Source organism: Micropterus salmoides, unplaced genomic scaffold (genome assembly GCF_014851395.1).
Source record: "Micropterus salmoides isolate LMB-PRFRI ecotype aquatic unplaced genomic scaffold, ASM1485139v1 Ms_hic_scaffold_18, whole genome shotgun sequence".
Taxonomy (NCBI): domain Eukaryota; kingdom Metazoa; phylum Chordata; class Actinopteri; order Centrarchiformes; family Centrarchidae; genus Micropterus; species Micropterus salmoides.
In genome coordinates this window covers 31,324,832-31,346,785 of record NW_024040928.1, presented here as the reverse complement: position 1 = coordinate 31,346,785, position 21,954 = coordinate 31,324,832, and the positions used below count along the sequence as shown (strand labels likewise).

At 42.1% G+C, this 21,954-nt stretch overlaps 1 pseudogene; it reads right to left on the bottom strand.

Annotated features, from left to right (window-relative positions):
* Positions 1 to 57: 57 nt before the first annotated feature.
* Positions 58 to 21,949, bottom strand: LOC119909385 (annotated as a pseudogene).
* Between the last annotated feature and the right edge of the window lie 5 nt (positions 21,950 to 21,954).

Genomic DNA, 21,954 nt, shown 5'->3' with positions numbered 1-21,954 from the left:
AGGATCAAACAAGGAAAAGAAATGTACTTGAGCAACAGAAAAAATCAAGACTATTTGTTGAGTTTTTGTCTTCAAACCTTTATTGAAGTGAATGAGAAGCTCTGCAGCCATCAGCAGCTACTAGATGCTGCTCCAAGAAAACTTTATTAAAGTGAAAATCAAAGTCAACACAGTTTGTACACAACAAGTTCAGTCCTGAGATCATTTCACCATTTCTAAGAAAACACATTTCTGACATTAAAGGCACAATCAGTGAGCCAGATGTTAACCAAAGTGAAGCCTCGTCCACCACCAACATTTAAACCACAGGACTGGAAGTTGTCTCCCTCCTACACAGAACACAGAGACACTGAGGAACCAGAGGACCAGATCCTAAATCCAGGATAAAGAGGTTCAGTGAATGTGGTGTTGAAGGTGTGGAGGTGGATCAGTGTGTCAGAGGAGACTCTGTAGAAGGACAGAGAGCCAGCAGGACAGTCCACATACACTGCTGCTCTGTTAGAGGAGGAGGAGGAGGAGGAGGAGGAGAGAGAGGAGGACCGTTTTTCTGTTATTGTGCCAGACAGAGTAACGACCATCAGAGCAGATCAGACTCCAGGACTGATCATTCAATCCAAACACACAGTCTTTACTCTTTCCTCTCCTTCTGATTCCTCTGTAACTCACTGATATATAAACTCCTTCTCTCCACTCGACCTCCCAGTAACAGCGACCAGTCAGACCATTTCTACACAGCAGCTGTTCCCAGTAGTCAAATCTCTCTGGATGATCAGGATATGGCTGCTTCTCTCCACATGTGTCACCTTCCTGTTGTTGTCAGACAGTTTGAGGTTTCTGTTTACTGTGTTTGTGTCCAGTGTGAGTTCACAGAGATCTGATGGAGAGAACGAGACACAACACAGCAGCAGTTTATCATCAGACACATCTGAAGGTTTATTCTTTGTTTGTGTGCTGATGTTGTTCATTTCTATAAAGTTTAATGATGCATTTAGTCAGTAATGTTTGAATGAATAAATATCACAACTACAACTTTGTATTAAGAGAAACTGACTGTGTGCTGTTTTGTCATCATGAGTCAGATTGAATCCACACTTACACTTCCTCAGACCAGGTTTTAACCTCTGCTCTCCACCATGGTCCACCCTGGAGGAAGAAACACAGTCAGAGTGATTTTCTATCCAACATGAGTCCTAACTGCTGTTCAACATGAAGCAGTGTTCCTCAGTTTGTCAGTGTGACAGAGAAACAGGCTGAAACTCATCTGTGTCAACTGTCTCCAGGATTCTTTCACTGTCTGAGAAAAGGACCTGAAGAAGAAGACAACTAATATGAGAGCAGGATGTCAAATATTGTCCTCTGCATGTTGTCCCGCTAAATAAACAGTTTGACCAGCATTCACACATGAACAACTAAACTGTTTCCAGACTGTTCTCAGATCAGATTCAACTTGTATTGAGTAATTTCTGTCAGAAACAGAGGGTCTGAGGACAGAGAGGCCACATGATGTACAGATTGTAAAGCTTTGAGACAAGTTTGTGATTTTGCACTTAATAAAACTGACTTGGGAATTTCATATCAATAAAGGACTGTATTTCACAGAGACAGATGAGGCTAAATGATGAAGTTAACAGAGAACAAAGGCACCGAGAAGGTGTTTCTCTCAGCAGCAAATAATTATATGCATCTAAATATGCGCATTTGTTTTGCTTTAGATCAGGGGTATTCAATTAGATTTCAAAGAGGTCTAGTTAGAGAAAATTTCCTGAAGCAAAGGTCCGGAACATCAAAACGACGAACTTGCGTTATCATTCAGTACTATAACCTATAGTTGTATCAACACATGTTTTTAGTCAACAACGGACTGTCAAATCAAATAATATTTCAGTCAGTTTTCACATCAAACTGGAGGGATAATAAATAATAACTATTCAAATAATAAATTCTAAATTTAAGTAAACTAAAGTGCCTAATTTTTAGAAAAAATGTAATAAAAAGTGTAGCTTGAAGTGATGAAGTGTAGTCTTAACCAGTTTATAATAAACACACAAATGAACAGCTGTAATGCCTCCTCTTCTCTTTCATTTCCTCTTACAGAGCTACCACTTTCCTACTTTCTGTTGTTCAGTGAGAAACGTGAGCTCCAGCTAGCATATTGGAGATCTATGAGATATTCTGGTTTTGAACTGCCCGTGGGAGGAATGTACATGTAAAAATCTGTACATTCTTGATTAAAAGTCATGTGAAATCTCTTTTATCTTTCGTCTCCTCAATTCGGGTGTGTTTCCAAAACGTCTCTGGTGAATCTCGCGGACTCGACTCGCAAGCCTCGGTATGCACAGATTTGATTGGCTGAGCAGCGTCACATGAGACGATTGGAGCACGTGCGATTGGTCTGTGAGTTTCCTGGTCCTCTAAACCAGTACAGTAAATGCTAGAAAAGCTGCGCGTGTTAAAATAGAAACGCTCCGTCACGAGGTAGTAAGTCTCAATAATAAATGGGCTGTAGGTCGGCGGTCCGCCTATTAGTGACCTCTGCTTTAAATATTTAACAATTGTATTTATAATTAACAAAACACTAGTGTTTACAGTGTTGGACAAACCACTTGGAAAATGTAGTGAGCCAAGCTACCAGTTAACTCTGCATTAAATGAAGCTTCACTACACTGAAGCTACAACCAGGAGAAACGTAGCAAGCTCAGCTACAGCAACATGGCAAAAGTCCTTTACTACATCTGAGCTACTTTTATTTATATTGAACCAACTTCATTCCAGAGTAGCAAAAGAATAAAGACCTGCTCCAAACAGTAACAACGTGAGAGATCTAAATCAGACAGAAACTCCCAAATATTACAACAAAATGTATTTCCTCACAAACTGAGAACCAGTGGAAAAACATTGTTACTTTAATAGATGTGCTGCTTGTCAAAAAGCATGACATTTTCAATGTATGATTTTGATAGATACACAAAAAAGTATTGTCAGCCACTGATTGTGCAAGTTCTCCTATTTAGAAAGATGAGGTCTGTTTTGTCATAGGTACACTTCAACTATGAGACACAAAATGAGAAGAGGAAATCACATTGTAGGATTTTTAAAGAATTTGTAAATTATGGTGGAAACTAAGTATTTGGTCAGTACTCAAGGTCAACGTTTCCTGTAAGTCTTCAGCAGGTTTGCACACTGTAGCTGGTATTTTGGCCCATTCCTCCCTGCAGATCTCCTCTAGAGCAGTGATGTTTTGGGGCTGTCGCTGGGCAACACGGACTTTCAACTCCCTCCACAGCTTTTCTATGGGGTTGAGGTCTGGAGACTGGCTAGGCCACTCCAGGACCTTGAAATGCTTTTTAACGGAGCCCGAGCGGCGTGTTTGGGATCATTGTCATGCTGGAAGACCCAGCCACGTTCCATCTTCAACGCTCTCACTGATGGGAGGAGGATTTGGCTTAAAATCTCACGATACATGGCCCCGTTCATTCTTCCCTTAACACGGATCAGTTTTCCTGTCCCCTTTGCAGAAAAACAGCCCCAAAGCATGAGGTTTCCTCCCCCATGCTTCACAGTAGGTATGGTGATGCAACTCTGCATTCTTCTTCCTCCAAAGTTGAGTTTTTAACCAAAAAGTTCTATTTTGGTTTCATCTGACCACATGATATTCTCCCAGTCCTCTTCTGGATCATCCATATGCTCTCTGGCAAACTTCAGACGGGCCTGGACATGTACAGGGGGGGACACGCCTGGCGTCCCTCTCGGCGTAGTGTGTTACTGATGGTAGCCTTTGTTACTTTGGTCCCAGCTCTCTGCAGGTCATTCATCAGGTCCCTCCGTGTAGTTCTGGGATTTTTGCTCACCGTTCTCATGATCATTTTGACCCCACGGGATGAGATCTTGCGTGGAGCCCCAGATCGAGGGAGATTATCAATGGTCTTGTACGTCTTCCATTTTCTTACAATTGCCCCACAGTTGATTTCTTCACACCAACCTGCTTGCCTCTTGTAGATTCACTCTTCCCAGCCTGGTGCAGGTCTACAATTTTCTTCCTGGTGTCCTTCGACAGCTCTTTGGTCTGGCCATGGTTGAGTTTGGAGTCTGACTGTTTGAGGCTGTGGACACGTGTCTTTTATACAGATAACGAGTTCAAACAGGTGCCATTAATAAAGGTAACGAGTGGAGGACAGAAGAGCTTCTTAAAGAAGAAGTTACAGGTCTGTGGGAGCCAGAAATCTTGCTTGTTTGTGGTGACCAAATACTTATTTTCCACCATAATTTACTAATAAATTCATTAAAAATCTACAGTGTGATTTCCTGGATTTTTCTTTCTCATTTTGTCTCTCATAGTTGAAGTGTACCTATGATGAAAATTACAGACCTCTCTCATCTTTCTAAGTAGGAGAACTTGCACAATCAGTGGCTGACTAAATACTTTTTGGCCCCACTGTATATATATTATTGTTAACATTTGACTTTCTGCTTTCATTTATTCATTTAGCTGACGCTTTCATCCAAAGAGACTTACAATTGCTATACATGTCAGAGGTTGACGCCTCTGTAGCAACGAAGGGTTAAGTGTCTTGCTCTACATATCAAAGTTTCCTCCTCACTAGAGGAAGAGGTGGTCAGACTGGACCCTGATCCTTTTCACAAGAGCTTTTTGTTCAGGCGACACAATAGAAAGTAAACTCAGTCTCTCGTGTCTTTATTCCCCTGCAGCAAAGTCACAAGGATTTGATGTACGTGATGTGACCGTCATACGAAAGTGCTTTTGTTGGCTACACATACAGGTCTGTGTATGGCAAATCCATTTTCCAGCATATTGATAAGACTCAAGACATTTACAGAAGAGTTTATCAAGATATTGTTTTTCATGGATTACAGAAACAAACGGTCAGAAACAGACTCCATGAGGGTGGTACGAGGGCCCGACGTCCACAGGTGGGGGTTGTGCTTACAGCCCAACACCGTGCAGGACGTTTGGCATTTGCCAGAGAACACCAAGATTGGCAAATTCGCCACTGGCGCCCTGTGCTCTTCACAGATGAAAGCAGGTTCACACTGAGCACATGTGACAGACGTGACAGAGTCTGGAGACGCCGTGGAGAACGTTCTGCTGCCTGCAACATCCTCCAGCATGACCGCTTTGGCGGTGGGTCAGTAATGGTGTGGGGTGGCATTTCTTTGGGGGGCCGCACAGACCTCCATGTGCTCGCCAGAGGTAGCCTGACTGCCATTAGGTACCGAGATGAGATCCTCAGACCCCTTGTGAGACCATATGCTGGTGCGGTTGGCCCTGGGTTCCTCCTAATGCAACACAATGCTAGACCTCATGTGGCTGGAGTGTGTCAGCAGTTCCTGCAAGAGGAAGGCATTGATGCTATGGACCGGCCCGCCCGTTCCCCAGACCTGAATCCAACTGAGCACATCTGGGACATCATGTCTCGCTCCATCCACCAACGCCACGTTGCACCACAGACTGTCCAGGAGTTGGCGGATGCTTTAGTCCAGGTCTGGGAGGAGATCCCTCAGGAGACCATCCGCCACCTCATCAGGAGCCCAGGCGTTGTAGGGAGGTCATACAGGCACGTGGAGGCCACACACACTACTGAGCCTCATTTTGACTTGTTTTGAGGACATTACATCAAAGTTGGATCGGCCTGTAGTTTGGTTTTCCACTTTGATTTTGAGTGGGACTCCAAATCCAGACCTCCATGGGTTGATAATTTGATTTCCATTGATAATTTTTGTGTGATTTTGTTGTCAGCACATTCTACTATGTAAAGAAAGGAGTATTTAATGAGATTATTTCATTCAGATCTAGGATGTGTTATTTTAGTTTCTAGTATTTTTTGAGCAGTGTATTAGATAGATAGATATGTGTGTGTAAGAAACATCCTCTATCCCAGAAGAAACCTAAATTACTATGTAGCCTAGATGACTCAAGTTATTTATGATAATACGGCTGTGTGGTGAACCTATGAACTTAAGTCATATTTAAACAACTATTGCTTTGTGTTATATATAAAATAGTAGTAAGACTTCTCTCTGTGTACACGCATCCTATAGGCCTACAAGTACAATTTTGTATTTTTGTGTCCCCCTCAAAAATTGCTCTCGTGAAATTTTATGTTTACTTCCCCCCCTACTGTGAGATGAAACTTACGCCCATGCATAGCGCCCAGAGAACCTGATGTGGAGAGGGCAGAGGAGAGGACCGGCAACTTGAAAAAGTCCCAGTACACCAAATGTTTGCGGGTCGCGTCTCAGACCTGTTCAGTCAAATCTATACTGCGCACCATAGTGGTTGATGGTGGAGAAGTGGAACCATCCTGTCAGTCATGCGGTGCGCAGCGTAACATTAGTTCATTAGGAAAGTATGTTCATTTAAGTCTGTTTATCTTTTTAATGTGAATAATAACAATATAACAATAAATATACATTGTGTGATTCAAAATAATGGTTGTTGAAGAATGAATTAGTGACCGCAACAGATGCTGATTTTACTGCTTCCATGGGAGCTCAGACCTCCTTATGGGAGCTGAGCTCCCACGTAACTCCAACCCTGTTTAAAGTGCTCTATAAACTCAATTGATTGATACATTGATGAAAGTTCTCCGGCAGAGCGCTTTTTTAAATGCAGCAAAATCATAATTTTGGACTGTGGTGTCTACACGTCGAATCTAAGCTGTAACCTGACCTGCACCTCCCCAAAAATACAACAACATGTCGCGGCGATGCAGAACTGTACCTTCTGTGAGACTCATACAGAAACGGCATTACATATGTTTTGTCAGGATGTACAGTATGTACATTTATTAATGATTAGATATATTCAGGTTTCTGCTGGTTCTGGCAGAATATCTTTTTTAGTGTAACACTGCGACCATTATTTCTTAATCAATTTATGTTGTTTCTGGCTAAATTTCATAAACACAAATGCAAATTTACAAACAAAAACCCCATTTATAGTCTTTGAGAAAGAAACTTTATTTTTGTTTAGTTTCTCCTCCAACAGAAAGGCTTTGAAGATAGGCTCCTTAATGTCTGTACTCGCTTAAAGGTCTGTGATATCCTTCAACCAAGTCCAGTTGCCCTTGACTTTAACCTTCTGAGAACCTTCACAGATATCTGTGATATCCTTATTTATTTTCGCTGTATTGTTCTGTTATTGTACCCCCTAGCTATAAATACATCGGTATCCCTAATGTGAAGTATCCATTGCAATGTTAAGATTGGTGATATATGTTGCTATTTGATATTATTAAAAAGGAAGAAAAGAAGACAGACAGCAAGAACTGTGATTGGTCGGCATGGTAGCCTTCAGGAAGTGCTCCGTTCTTTGAAGTACATTTTATTATTAACAATAATAACAGTAATTTTATTGCATCTCTTGACTCGCACAGACTTCACTCAGTAAAAATCTTGGCACTCCATTATTACGTTACAAGTCACGGACCAGGTAATGCAACAGCAGGCACTAGAGTGCAGATGGTTTCGGTTGTTTCATAGGCTACGTCATTAACAAGCCGGCATGCGGCTCACCTGCTGCCGTGATAACAGATCACGGGTGGAACAATATGAAAAAAGACCAGTTCTGTGTGTTTTAGGCGACTTTATAAAACACACTGCTGATGGAGAAAGTGGAGCAGACAGGCGGAGAGAGACAGAGATGTAACGTTAGGTGTGTGTGAGTGTGGGAGAAGAGAATTCAGAGACAGGTGCAAACCAGGTATTTTTAAAATGATAATGATAATGTTTTGGGGATTAAATCCTGCTTTCACCAGCCATCAGCCATCACCGATGGCATCGTCTATCGGCCCAACCCCAGTGTGGATGCTACCACGGTACTTGATCAATAAAGGAGCTTCGAGGTTGAAAAGCCATTTGATCAGAAAAAAGCGAAGCTACCACCACACTACTGAGAAATGTAGTTAGACTTGTAACACTGCAGCTACATTAATCTCAACAAATTTAGTAGTTGTTGAGATGAACCATCAAACACTTCTATCGAGAGCTGGACTGGGACCAAAAAATTGGCCCTGGCATTGTTGGCTCAGGCGGCTCACCTAAATTGGTGAGACACTTCTCACCGATACACCATCCTTCCATATATAACATGTGTACCTACTGTACACAAACAAGCCGAGTGGTATGTGCCACGGATAAGTGCACCAGTGCAAGTGAATCAGTGTACTCATATGTTATAATCATCAACCTTAATTGAAGTAATCATCATCATTGTCACTACAGCATGGCACACATCCTACCCAAGGGCTTCACTTTGTGTTGAACAGTGGTGGGGACATTTAAGGGCTCAGATTAGGGGGGTGACGACACACTTTGCCCATGAGATGTGACATTGCACAAGATTGGGGTCACGAGAACAAGACAAGAATATATTTGAATACTATTTTGAGCATTAAACACTTAATTTCCTGCATTCTGGGGATATTTTCTGCACCAATTTATGGTGGAATGTCTTTATTTATGTAAAGGGAAGCACAAATTCAGTTGGCGTGATGATTCAGAATATAAAAATGTAATAGAATAATGCAGTAATCTGTAGCTCTTTTTTTAGCTTAAGTTACTTTCAGTTTTTTCTATGTTTTTATTGCATTGCTGGTTTTCAGAATAGTGCAAATAAACCTTTCTCAAAGCATTTTCATTTGTTAATTAACATTTCTTAACATTAACATTTTTAACAAATGCTTTCAAAAAGTGATGTGGACAATATCTACCATTTCAAAAAGTGGTGGGGACATGTCCCCAGCGTCCCCAGTGTAAATGACACTATGACCCTCCCTCCCTGCTCCTCCCTACAGGCTGAGCACTCCCTGCTTACGCTTCACCTCCACTCTCCTCCTGCTAACACATCGGTTATTTTGCGCATTTGGTGGCATCCATCTGCAGAATTTTAATTTTATTTGGCCCACAACTCAAGAAACAGAAGGCAGAGGAGGGGGGGGGGGTGTCAGTATAGAAAATTACCCAATGTGCTGCGGTACATGCTTTATGGGCCGACCGTTGGCCCATTTTTTAAAACAGTTGAATAAATAAGTAATTTATGTTACACTGGCCCCAAAGTTTCGTCGGCCCACAAGGCATTTACCTGGTATGCCAGATTACCAGTCCACCCCTGATTCTATCCATAGAGAAATGCTGCAAGCAGGTCTCACATTAGAATGATTTTACATCCAAGTTTCTGATGTTTCTAATGGTTTCCAATCGATAAGACTTCTGGAGAGCCGTGTGTTTCCTATCTCAGGCCTACTCACTGCTCTGAACAGAATAGGAGAATAAGAAGTCCTTCATGATGATGGACTCCAGTAGACTGACAGAAAATAACAGAAAATAGAGACACCTGCAGTGTGTGAGCTCTTGCTGTCTGTCCAAACCTGAGAGTGTCCAGTCTCCAGTGTGGCTCCTCCAGTCCAGCAGACAGCAGCTTCACCCCTGACTCTCCTGGATGATTGTAGCTCAGGTCCAGCTCTCTCAGATGGGAGGGGTTGGAGCTCAGAGCTGAGGCCAGAGAAGCACAGCCTTCCTCTGTGATCAGACAGCCTGACAGCCTGGAATCAGGAAAACATCATAAACTCTGTGTTTTAGAAAATCACGTCTGCAGGAAAATCCTACAGACCATTTCCTAACTGAACCTAAAACCAGATGAAGAGGATTTAAACGAAACAGCTTATTACTGACCTGAGAGTTTCCAGTGTACAGTGTGGACTCTCGAGTCCAGCAGACAGCAGCTTCACTCCTGAATCCTGCAGGTTGTTGTTACTCAGGTCCAGCTCTCTCAGACTAGAGGACTGGGAGCTGAGAACTGAGGAAAGAGCTTCACAGCTTCTCTCTGAGAGGTTACAGCACTCAACCTGAAAAAGGATTAGCAATGAACACAAACTAAATAATTTATTTGTCAAATATAAAATTAAGCATTTTTGAAATTGCACATCCATTTATCCACCTACAGAGCTTTGTTGGAGGCTTTGACCACTGGCAGCAGCCTCAGAAGAGCCTCCTCTGAAGCAGAGTATTTCTTCAGGTCAAACACGTCCAGATCTTTTTCTGATGACAGTAAGATGAAGACCAGAGCTGACCACTGAGCAGGAGAGAGTTTATCTGTGGAGAGACTTCCTGAACTCAGGGACTGTTGGATCTCCTCCACTAGAGAACGATCATTCAGTTCATTCAGACAGTGGAACAGATTGATGCTTCTCTCTGGAGACAGATTCTCACTGATCTTCTTCTTGATGTACTCAACTGTTTCCTGATTGGTCTGTGAGCTACTTCCTGTCTGTGTCAGCAGACCTCGTAGGACAGTCTGATTGGTCTGCAGTGAGAGACCCAGGAGGAAGCGGAGGAACAAGTCCAGGTGTCCATTTGGACTCTGTAAGGCCTTGTCCACAGCACTCTGGTAGAGATGTGTTAGTTTAAGTTTGTCTCTGAAGACTTTAGACAGCCGGGAGGTTGTTTGTTCTTCTGCCAGCAGATTGACACCAGAGTTGATGAAGGTCAGATGGACATGAAGAGCAGCCAGAAACTCCTGAACGCTCAGATGGACGAAGCAGAACACCTTGTCCTGGTACAGCCCTCTCTCCTCTTTAAAGATCTGTGTGAACACTCCTGAGTACACTGAGGCTGCTCTGATATCGATGCCACACTCTGTCAGGTCGGATTGATAGAAGATCAGGTTTCCTTTCTGCAGCTGCTCAAAAGCCAGTTTTCCCAGAGACTCAATCATCTTCCTGCTCTCTGGACTCCAGTGTGGATCTGTCTCAGCTCCTCCATCATACTTGACGTTCTTCAGTTTGGACTGAACCACCAGGAAGTGGATGTACATCTCAGTCTGGGTCTTGGGCAGCTCTCCTCCCTCTCTGGTCTTCAACACCTCCTCCAGAACTGTAGCAGTGATCCAGCAGAAGACTGGGATGTGGCACATGATGTGGAGGCTTCGTGATGTCTTGATGTGGGAGATGATCTGCTGGCCTGCTCCTCATCGCTGAACCTCTTCCTGAAGTACTCCTCCTTCTGTGGATCAGTGAACCCTCTGACCTCTGTCACCATGTCAACACACTCAGGAGGGATCTGATTGGCTGCTGCAGGTCGTGTGGTTATCCAGAGGCGAGCAGAGGGAAGCAGGTTCCCCCTGATGAGGTTTGTCAGCAGCACATCCACTGAGGTGGACTCTGTAACATCAGTCAGGACCTCATTGTTGTGGAAGTCCAGAGGAAGTCGACACTCATCCAGACCGTCAAAGATGAACACAACCTGGAACTCTTCAAAGCTGCAGATTCCTGCTTCTTTGGTTTCAGTAAAGAAGTGATGAACAAGTTCCACCAAGCTGTACTTTTTCTCTTTCAGCACATTCAGCTCTCTGAAAGTGAATGGAAATGTGAACTGTATGTCCTGGTTGGCTTTGTCTTCAGCCCAGTCCAGAGTGAACTTCTGTGTTAAGACTGTTTTCCCAATGCCAGCCACTCCCTTTGTCATCACTGTTCTGATTGGTTCGTCTCTTCCAGGTGAGGCTTTAAAGATGTCTTCTTGTCTGATGGTTGTTTCTGGTCTGGCTGGTTTCCTGGATGCTGTTTCAATCTGTCTGACCTCATGTTCATCATTGACCTCTGCAGTCCCTCCCTCTGTGATGTAGAGCTCTGTGTAGATCTGGTTCAGAAGGGTTGGGTTTCCTGCTTTAGCAATCCCCTCAAACACACACTGGAACTTCTTCTTCAGTTTAGACTTGAGTTTACGTCGGCACACTGCAGCAGTTCCTGAATGAAGAAAGAAGAAATGTGATTAATAAGTGGATGCTACAGTAAATCTGATAAATGTAAACTTTAAGACATCAAGATGGTATTTATTTTCCTCCTCCATGAAATCTCTTCAGCTCATCAGCTGTGAACAGTTTCTGAGTTTCAGCCCAGAAGAATTCATAGATCTGATCCAAATGTGTGCATCATATTAACAGCAGAGTTTGAAATGGAAACTTCTCCCATGTTGCCTCCATTTCCTCTTTCCATCATGTTAAATCTGTTCAAATCCTCTTACTGCTCTGCAGACGCTCAGCCAGCTCCTCCTGCTTCATTCTCCTCAGGAAGTGCAGTGTGATCTTCAGAAATGCCTCTTTGCTGCTCCTCCTCTGCTCCTCCTCACCGTCCAACACCTCCTCATCCTCCCTCTGACTCTCTAAGCATTCTGGGTAATCTGGACTCAGAACTCTCTGGAACTTCTTCACCTCGTTCTTCACAAACCTGCCAATGTTTTCCTGGAGCAGCTGGAACAGAAGAAAATGTAAAGTTGAACTGGTAGAAGTCAACATCAGATCATCTGTGACAGACAGAAAGCCTGCTGGTCTGCAGAGTGCAGCATGGAGACTGGATCAGAATGCTGCTTCACTATTTACTTTGTGGACTGCCCTGTCTCCTATAATATTTTTAAAGGAAACATATTGCTTGCTGAGATTTCTACCTAATGAGTAAATGCTGTTAAAGAACAAAGTAAGCAAATCACAGAAATGTTGATACTGAGTGTATCAGTCAGATGTTCTGTAGAACAAGTTGGTGTTATTGAGGACTGTTTCCATATGGTGCTGGTTATTCTATAGTGGGAGCCCTGCGGTGGTAGTGTAGCCTAACTGACGTCACACAGTTAAAATTGGTGCGTATCAGTGGGCTGGTGGAGTGATGGACTACAGTTGTGCAGTGCAATAACTTTCATTACAAGTGCGTGAATGAAAAAGAGTATTTTTGTATCTTTGTGTCGATGCAGCTAAACATACATTCTGTTATGTTGTTACTGCAGAGGGAAGAAATAAACAGCATATCAACCCTCTCTCAGCTCTTTATTTCATATTTGGTCTTAAGTGATGTTCTGCTGTGACAAACAGAACTAGCACCCAGACTGAGCGTATTCCTGTTAGCTCCAACATATTCTAGTTTTCCTCTAAAATATCTGATCTCACAATAGGTTATCAGCTGGGACTGACTGCAGCTTTATGGATTATGGCTGCCTGTGAACATCATCCAGAAATTAAATATAAAATAATTTATAGAAATAATTTCAATGACATTTTTGTGCTGGCTCCTGTAATTAGCAGTAGTAGCTGAGCTTGTACATTTACACACCATAAATATGGAGTCCAGGTCTGTTTGATGCTGCTGGGCAGACTGACCACTGGGAACCTCTGAGCTCTGCAGATCAACTCTGTGAAGAAATATGATGATTTGAACATATAATGACAAACAGTGTTACATGTGCTGTGTTATATCTGGTAGAAACAGATCCTCATACACCTATACCAGATCTTGGTATAAAAATGTATGATCTGGTCACTTTCCATGGAAACACCGCTGGGTGCAGGGTAGACTGGACAGGAGAAAATGCTGCTGTTTTACTCATCCAGCTGTGTCTCAGTGGACATCAGCGGACGAGGAGGCTGCTGAGGTCCTACTGGACTCTAACTGGACTTACAGTTACAGTAAGCAGCAGACAAAAGGGCATGCTCATACTTTTAATATTTTTACTTTCTCATGTGTTTGACATTTGTTTTGCACTGTTCTTTGAACCTGGTTCATTTCTGTGCTGCTGATGTGACATGAGAATTTCCCTCTGGGAATAAATAAAGAGTCTATTATTATTTTTAATTAACAAAAAACAGTGCTGAACCAAGACCTACCTGAGAGCTCTTTTTAGGAGAGTCAACAAAACAACACAAACATTTAAGATTCTTACTTTTGTTCAGCATCATTATGTCCAGCTTTGAAGTGAACAGGGACATGACGGTCGCTGTTCACGGACACACAGCTGGGTCCAGGAGAATCTGGTCTCTGCCGATGGATCCTGAACAATGAAATAACAAATCAGATGTGTCCTCAAAGCAGATTTAATAGATATATTTATGTGTTGGTGTCTCTGGTAGTGAGTTTTCAGCTGAATCTGCCGTTTCTCAGCGATACAGAGTTTTAAAGCGACTTTCAGTTGTTGTTTATCTGTCCAGCTGCATCTTTACTGTTAGTAGCTCAAAACTAAACTTCATTCACCTCCATTGAGCAAGAGGAGGCTCCATAGACAATGTTCTTATACATTCTCAAACCTGCATCCAGCTGTTTGTGGATTTTAACCGTGGTTTTGATATTTGGACTAAGATCTGCAAAATGTGAGACCAGTTTGAAAAAAGTGAAGAGTTAAGAACATGAAGTGATCAAAACAAAGACACCAAACCTCATCTCAGGAGAGACACAAACATTTAACATGCTGACCTTTGATCAGCAGAGTGGTGTCCACCTTTGAAGTCAATGGGTTTGCCCATAGACCAGTCACTCTTGATGGACACACAGCTGGGTCCAGGTCCAGGTCCAGGTCCAGGTCCAGCAGAGTCTGGTCCCTGCTGCTGCTCTGGGCTTCAACACAACACACACAGAGCTTTGAGAGTGAATAATGATGGTGGAGTGATTTGAGTCCTGGACAGTTAGAGATCCTCATCTCACCTCTGAGCTTTGGTCTGGCTGTCATGTTCCCCACACAGAGTGCTTTTAGAGGGAGGGACTCCCTCCTCTCTGTCCTCACACTGATTCATAGCAGAGCCCACACCTTCACACAAACACAACAACATGCTGAGAGAGCTGCACTCATTCATTACAACAAGCTTTACATCTCAGGACACTTTAGTTCTCCTCAAGGTCTGTGTCTTTAAATCTTTATTTCTGTCTTTAAATGTTTAAATCATGACCAGAGAGACACAGGATGGCTGATTTTACTTTGGTCCTTTTCTATTCCTGTGAGGGCCCCTGATGGCTGAGGGGCCCTAATCAACCTCTAAGTTCCCCTCCACCCTGGGCTGGCTCTGGTCCATCTAGAAAGGATCCTGGAGCCTCTGGTACAGCTGAGACCTGGGGCCTCATGTATAAACGCTGCCTACGTATAAAAAGGTTACGTACGCTGGTTTTCACGCACACGTGGGATGTATAAAAATGAACGTGATGTGAGAATGTGAAGTCCCTCCACAAACTTTTGTCTGGCTGTCAGTAAACTGCTAAAGTGCCAAAACTCACCAAATGTTTCAAAATAGTGTTTCCACTGCAATTACTGTGCAGATGTCAATGGAGTAGTCTATCAAAATCCTAATTATGTCTTTTGACAAAGGTTTGATCATGTATGTAGTGGTTTAATATCAAAATAAAATTGAATGTGAGAAAAATAGATCATGATGACTTTCACATATTTAATTTCACTTCATTTCACATGTTACCACTTTATCATGTAAACATTCAAACCAGCAGTGTTATTTGTGCTCGCACTAGTCAGCCATAACTATTCCATACTGCACCTTTCAATTGGAAAAGAAATAAAATAAGCCAAGTGCCAACTGCAGGCTGCCTTTCCCCGGTATTAGCCGGTGTGTTTACCTGAGGTGTAGGCCTCTTTAATAATAATGTTCGTTGTGATTAAAACCTGCTTTCACATAGCGGTATAATGTGAAAAATTTAGATTTTTTTTTTGACTGGGGGACGGGGTTTTACAATCACAATGCCATCGCCGATGGCTGACAGATGGCTTTTATACATGAGGCCCCTGGACTGTTCTAAAGGGTCTTCAGTGAAACCAAGTCCGTCTCAGTGTTGGAAGATGTCTGTATTTGAGCCCTGAACTCTTCATCCATGCACTTAACTTCAGAGTATTAACAGTTAAACCAGAAACCTGAGCCAAGTGGATCCAAGCTGTCAGACCAGTTCAGACACACCCTGCATGTTTCACTGATGATGTGAGCTCAGACTACAATCAGACTGCTGCTGATTCTACTTGAGAAACATGAACAATATTACAGGGAAATCTTTCTGAAATCATTGTTCTTTAACTCGGAGAGAAATTCTACAGCAGATTTCAAAGAGATATTTAGAAACAGCCAATCAGCATCAAGAAGCATTTCTACTGTCCAGTTAAACAGTGATCCAGCACAATGTGATCAAAGTGATCCTGATTATCAGACATTTACAGATTCCTCTGGTCGGATTCTCACCTGCTGAACTCACTTCAGGTCGACTTACAGACACTTTGCACCTTCATGTGTGGAGGAAACACTGGGAGAGAAGAAGCTGCTCATTTCTTCCTCGTCAGTCCTGGTGTCTGTGTGCATCTGATCTGAGGACGCCGTCACATCCTCACAACTTCAGAGTCTAAAAAACATCAGAGGGACGTCAAAACGGGTCTGGTTTGTGATCCCTTTGTTTTGTTATTTGATGAAGGCTACAAGAACAAAAGCTTTTATTTCTTAAATAAGTTTTAAATTTGGTCGTGAGATAGTGTCACACCTTTCCTTTAGAACATCTAAACCCAGTCAGTGTCAGAAACGTCTCTGATCAGATGTGTAGTTTAATTTTCTGTCCACTAGATTCTGCTAACTAACCAGCTGATGAGCTAAAGATTAGCTCAGGAAATAAATCTGTGATGGAGGATCAAGTCTCAGTGATCAGACCCACCATGAGGTTTATAGGGATTTATAAATGAACTATTTTAGAAAAACTGTTATTGATTAATTTCATTCTGCTGCAGTGATTTACAACCTAAATTTCAAGATGACTGGAGATAAGAACTGTAGGGAAACAGAGGGGAACCTCTGCAGCTGGATGTAAAACATTAAATAACATTTCCTGAGTAAGTCAATAAGTAACATTTCATTCATATAGCACCTTTAAAAACCTAGGTTACCACATGCTTTACAGGAGGATATCAAGTTAAAGCAACATTACAACAGTAGACAGCACAATAAAAACAAAAACAGTTCAAGGCATCACAAATCAAGTGTAGATGAAAACTCTCGTACTAAAAAGACAGCTGTGACTTTAAACACTCAGGAGATTTTGCTGATCTGACTCCCAAAGAAAGAGCTGAATCTTCAAACTGCTCGTTAAGAGCAGCAGGTGGTTTACATGTTGATGATGACCACACAGATTATATTAAATTCAATTTTATTTATATAGCGCCAAATCACAACAACAGTTGTCTCACAGCGCTTTTCATAAAAGAGCAGGTCTAGACCGACCAACAGTTCCCACCAAGAGCAGCACTAGACGACAGAGGCAAGGAAAAACTTCCTTTAAGAGGCAGAAACCTCGAGCAGAACCATGACTCAGGGTGGGCGACCATCTGCCTCGACCGGTTGGGGTGAAGGAGAGAGAGAGAGAGAGAGAGAGAGAGAGAGAGAGAGAGAGAGAGAGAGAGAGAGAGAGAGAGAGCAGCCTACACAATATACACACAGAGGTACAGACAGTAAAGGTGATGTTGCTATAGACTAAATGAAAAATGGTACAGATATTTATAGTAGTGTTAATGGTAACAATCGTAATGTTAATGATTATAATAACAATAATAATAATAGGACTAGTAACAATAGTCGTTGCAGCAGAGGGTTTCAAAGTTTCCTGAGTACCTGCTCGGTACACTATAACGAAGAGAATTGGTTGCAGTGATTTCCAACTTGGGTGCGAAAGACTAAGAACAAGGTTTTCAAATGAGTTATAGTTTGGTTTAGGTTTAGAGCTGATTAGTAGGCTAGAGTGGAAGATAGCTGCAACTCCACCTCCTCGGCCTGTGCCTCGAGGAATGTGAGTATTAATATGACTGGGAGGGGTGGATTCATTTAGGCTAACATATTCTCCATCACCCAGCCAGGTTTCAGTAAGACAAAATAAATCAATATCATAATCTGATATTAGTTCATTTACTAGTACACCTTTAGAAGAGAGAGATCTGATGTTTAAGAGTCCACAGTTAACTCTCCTATTCGTTTGCACTATTGCTCTTGTGGTTTTAATTTTTATGAGGTTTTTATGCACAGCTCCTCTTCTGTTTACCTTTTTAAATAATTTCGATGGTCGGGGGGGCAGACACCGTCACTATAGGATTTTCACTAAGTAACTCCTGAAATGGAGGAGCAGAGAAGTGTGTTAGACTGCGACTCTGCGTAGGGTTTTGGGTGGGTAACTGCTGAAAAAGAAGGGCAGAGAAGTGTGTTAGATTGCGACTCTGCCTCCTGGTCTCAACTCTGGGTTGTCATGGATTTGGTCCACTAATAAACTTGGCCAGATTTCTAGAAATGAGAGCTGCTCCTTCCAAAGTGGGATGGATGCCGTCTCTCCGGATCAGACCAGGTCTTCCCCAGAAAGTCTGCCAATGATCAACAAAGCCCACATCGTTTGCTGGACACCACCTCGACAACCAGCGGCGGAATGACGACATGCGGCTATACATGTCATCACTGGTCAGATTTGGCAGGGGTCCAGAGAAAACTACGGTGTCCGACATTGTTTTTGCATATGTACACACCGACTCAACATTAATCTTAGTGACCTCCGATTGGCGTAACCGGGAGTCATTACCGCCGACGTGAATAACAATCTTACTGTATTTACGTTTATCCTTAGCCAGCAGTTTCAAATAAGACTCAATGTCGCCCGCTCTGGCCCCAGGGATGCATTTAACTATGGCCGCTGGCTTCGCTAACTTCACGTTTCTCAAAATGGAGCTGCCAATGATCAGAGTTGGTTTCTCAGCGGGTGTGTCGCTGAGTGGGGAAAATCTGTTAGAGACGTGAACAGGTTGATGATGCCCCGTGGACTTTGAATGCTTACGACTATTCCTCCTTCAGACAGTCACCCAGCCACCCCTTCCTGGCTGCTCAGGAGATGCTGGGGGACGGCTACCACAGGCTAACTCAGACCGTACAGTACGGTAGCTAAAGACTGATCTACCAAGGTGCGGAGCCGGACTTCTAAATCACTGAGCCTCGCCTCCATGTCTAAAAATAAACTACACTTATTACACGTACCATTACCGCTAAAGGAGGCAGAGGAGTAACTGAACATCTGACACACCGAGCAGGAGAAAGTAGGAGAGAGAGAGGGAGAAGGAGAAGCCATCGCTAGCTGCTAAGCTAAAGTCACTAACGGCTAAGCTAAAGTACTGTAGCGTCAGCTACCAAAACTTTAGAACAACTATGAGACTGAACAGCAGTCACTAAAAGATGGAAAGAACTGTGAGTGCTTAGGCAAAATTACTGTAAGAATAAGTGTTTAGCGGACAGTTGGCCGCTGTAATCTAACAAATTTAACTGTTTAGCGAGAGCAGCACATCACGGTACCAACACACAAGCACCGGAAACGGAAATGAGTCGACACGCTTACCGCAGTACGTCAGCGTCATATAGATGCTATTGGTTAAGAGCAGCAGGTGGTTTAGATGTTTATGATGATGTAACAACCTATTCACATATAGGTAATAAAACTGTGCTGAATACATTCAAATTCCTTTTCCACAGCGCCCCTTTAAAAGGTGTGTGAGTGAATTAACTGGTTTCAGCTCAAAGATGTGTAGCATTATTAAAATATACTGAAATGGTCTTTAAGTGTTAAGTGTAAGAGTTCAGGGGCTGCTCTTTGTGTAGTAACGCTTTGTGTGGTGTGTTCAGTGTCTGCACTGTGACTTTGCCTGTCTGATGTTCAAACACCTGGTGAACAAACTGTCGTCAGAGACCATCAGCAGCATCATCAGGAACGCCGCAGAGATCGAGCAGGTGGGTCAGACGGGCCGGCGTGGAGCACCTCAACCGGGTCTGGTTTCTGCTGGTTTGTGGTGTGTTATATGTCATTTTGAAACTATGTTTAAAAGCAGGTCAAATAATTCCTTTGTTTTTCCCTAAAGAAAGTGTTTATTTTAAATAAATTGTTGGTTACATGATCAAAAAATGAATATTTGCGACAAAAACTGTACTTTATATGCTAGAAAGTTGTATTTTTCTAAAGAATGCAACACCTTTTTTTGTTTTAAAGGAGACCGAAATCATGTAATTTACTAAACAATTGGATAAATGACTGGCCTAAACATAATAGAAAAATTGTGGTGTATCTTATTTTAAAAAACTAAACAATTTAGTAACAGGAATGAGCCCTGGCTAACAGTATGCAGAAATATTCAAATACACTTTTATACCAAATGCAAAGAAAAGCACGGTACCAATGGATGCATTAGGTCATCTAGTTTCATATGATATTAGTATCTTCACTCTGGATTTAGAATAGACCCCAGGAAAAATCTGAAAGATCCCCTCTGGACACTGTCCCAAGGAGGTGAAGAGAGTGTATTTGAGTAACAGGACTGAAAGAAACAGGACTGAGTTTTTAGCATAGAATTAGCAAATACATGAAATATAGTGACATGGCATCAGGCACGTGCACATAGACATCAAAAGGGGCTTTTTCTTGGGATGATTGTTTTTTTTAATAAAATAATACACAGTATATTTATTCCCGTTTGCAACAAATTCGCTATCAAACAAATATATTTACTAGGAAAAAAATCTAAATAGGCTATCAGGTCAGGTGGCGGCTCTATTATAACATGGATGGTGAAGCAGGACCCATGACAATAACTTATTTGGTGGATGTGTTCCAGTGGGAATCAAAGACAAGGGTCTAATCCACTGCACCATCGCAACCTCTCTGTAATAATTATTATTTTGTATTCATTTTTCTTCAACAGCTACTTGTGCAACATGAAATAATATAATAATGATAAAAGTCTATAACTAAATAATATAACTGCTAAGTTTCAAATTAGTATGTACATAACATACGAGCGAATATACATACATCATTTTTCAGGAGAAAGTAATTGAGAAAGCAATTTGAGTAAATATAAATGGAGACAGCGTTGAACCTTTCATGGCAGTAGCAGTCCGTAATGTCCTATGTAAAGCTAGCCTCCATTGGAGGAGACAGTGGGAGGTAAAGAGGTCACTTTTACATTTCACATTATTGCCTCTTAAATTGGGACTGACAGAATATACTGAGTGGCCAGAAAAAAAACCAGATGAACTCCTCACTGCCACCTCTACTGTTCAGAAGAGTGTAAAACTGATACTACAACAACAAAATGGCAGAAAATGATTAAGTTACCTTTTGATGATAAAAAATAATCTGCATGAAGTCGTCGACCGAAGGTGAAATTAATCAGCAGCTTCAACCAGGAAACCAACCAGAGAAAGAACAAATGTGACTCCAGCAGGTTTTCAAAGGTCTGTAAATTCACATGCAGTCTCTCTGGATTCATCTTCAAACGGAAGTGTTTTTTAATGTGAACACAGAGCAGCTCTGAACTTTGGACTGAGAAACTGGAGTCAAACATTAACAGTATAAATGCTTATCTCAAGATCATAAAGCTCTGGTGGTTCTACTTTACCAACTTCATTTTTCCTATTAACAACTTTGAAGGGTAGAACTCAAACTATTTCTTATCATCTGCACTTTATGCTGAATAAATTACCTGACTGCAGAGAATCCAAAGCAGCTATTTAAAGAATATGATTTACCTTCTTCAGTCAACAAGTAAACAGAACAAACTAGCATACTTTAATTTGAATCCTGAACAGTGTGTTTCTGTTTGACGACGTGATCACACTGAGTGTATTTACATAATCCTGTAGTAAGAAACTTAATCACAGCCCTCATAAAAGATGCAGGTTGGGCTGTTAACCCTTCCTGTGTGTTCTAATGAAATGAGGAAACTCGTGTTTAAATGTTCCAAGATTTTATTTTGTGATCTGAGATTTGTGAATGTGGATCCTGATTTGAAAAACTGCATGAAGGAGCTAATTTATCATCCACTTTCAATGTTCTTACACATTCTCAAACCTGCATCCAGCTGTTTGTAGATTTTAACCGTGGTTTTGATATTTGGACTAAGATCTGCAAAATGTGAGACCAGTTTGAAAAAAGTGAAGAGTTAAGAACATGAAGTGATCAAAACAAAGACACCAAACCTCATCTCAGGAGAGACACAAACATTTAACATGCTGACCTTTGATCAGCAGAGTGGTGTCCACCTTTGAAGTCAAGAGGATTTTCCATAGACCGGTCACTCTTGATGGACACACAGCTGGGTCCAGGTCCAGGTCCATGTCCATGTCCATGTCCA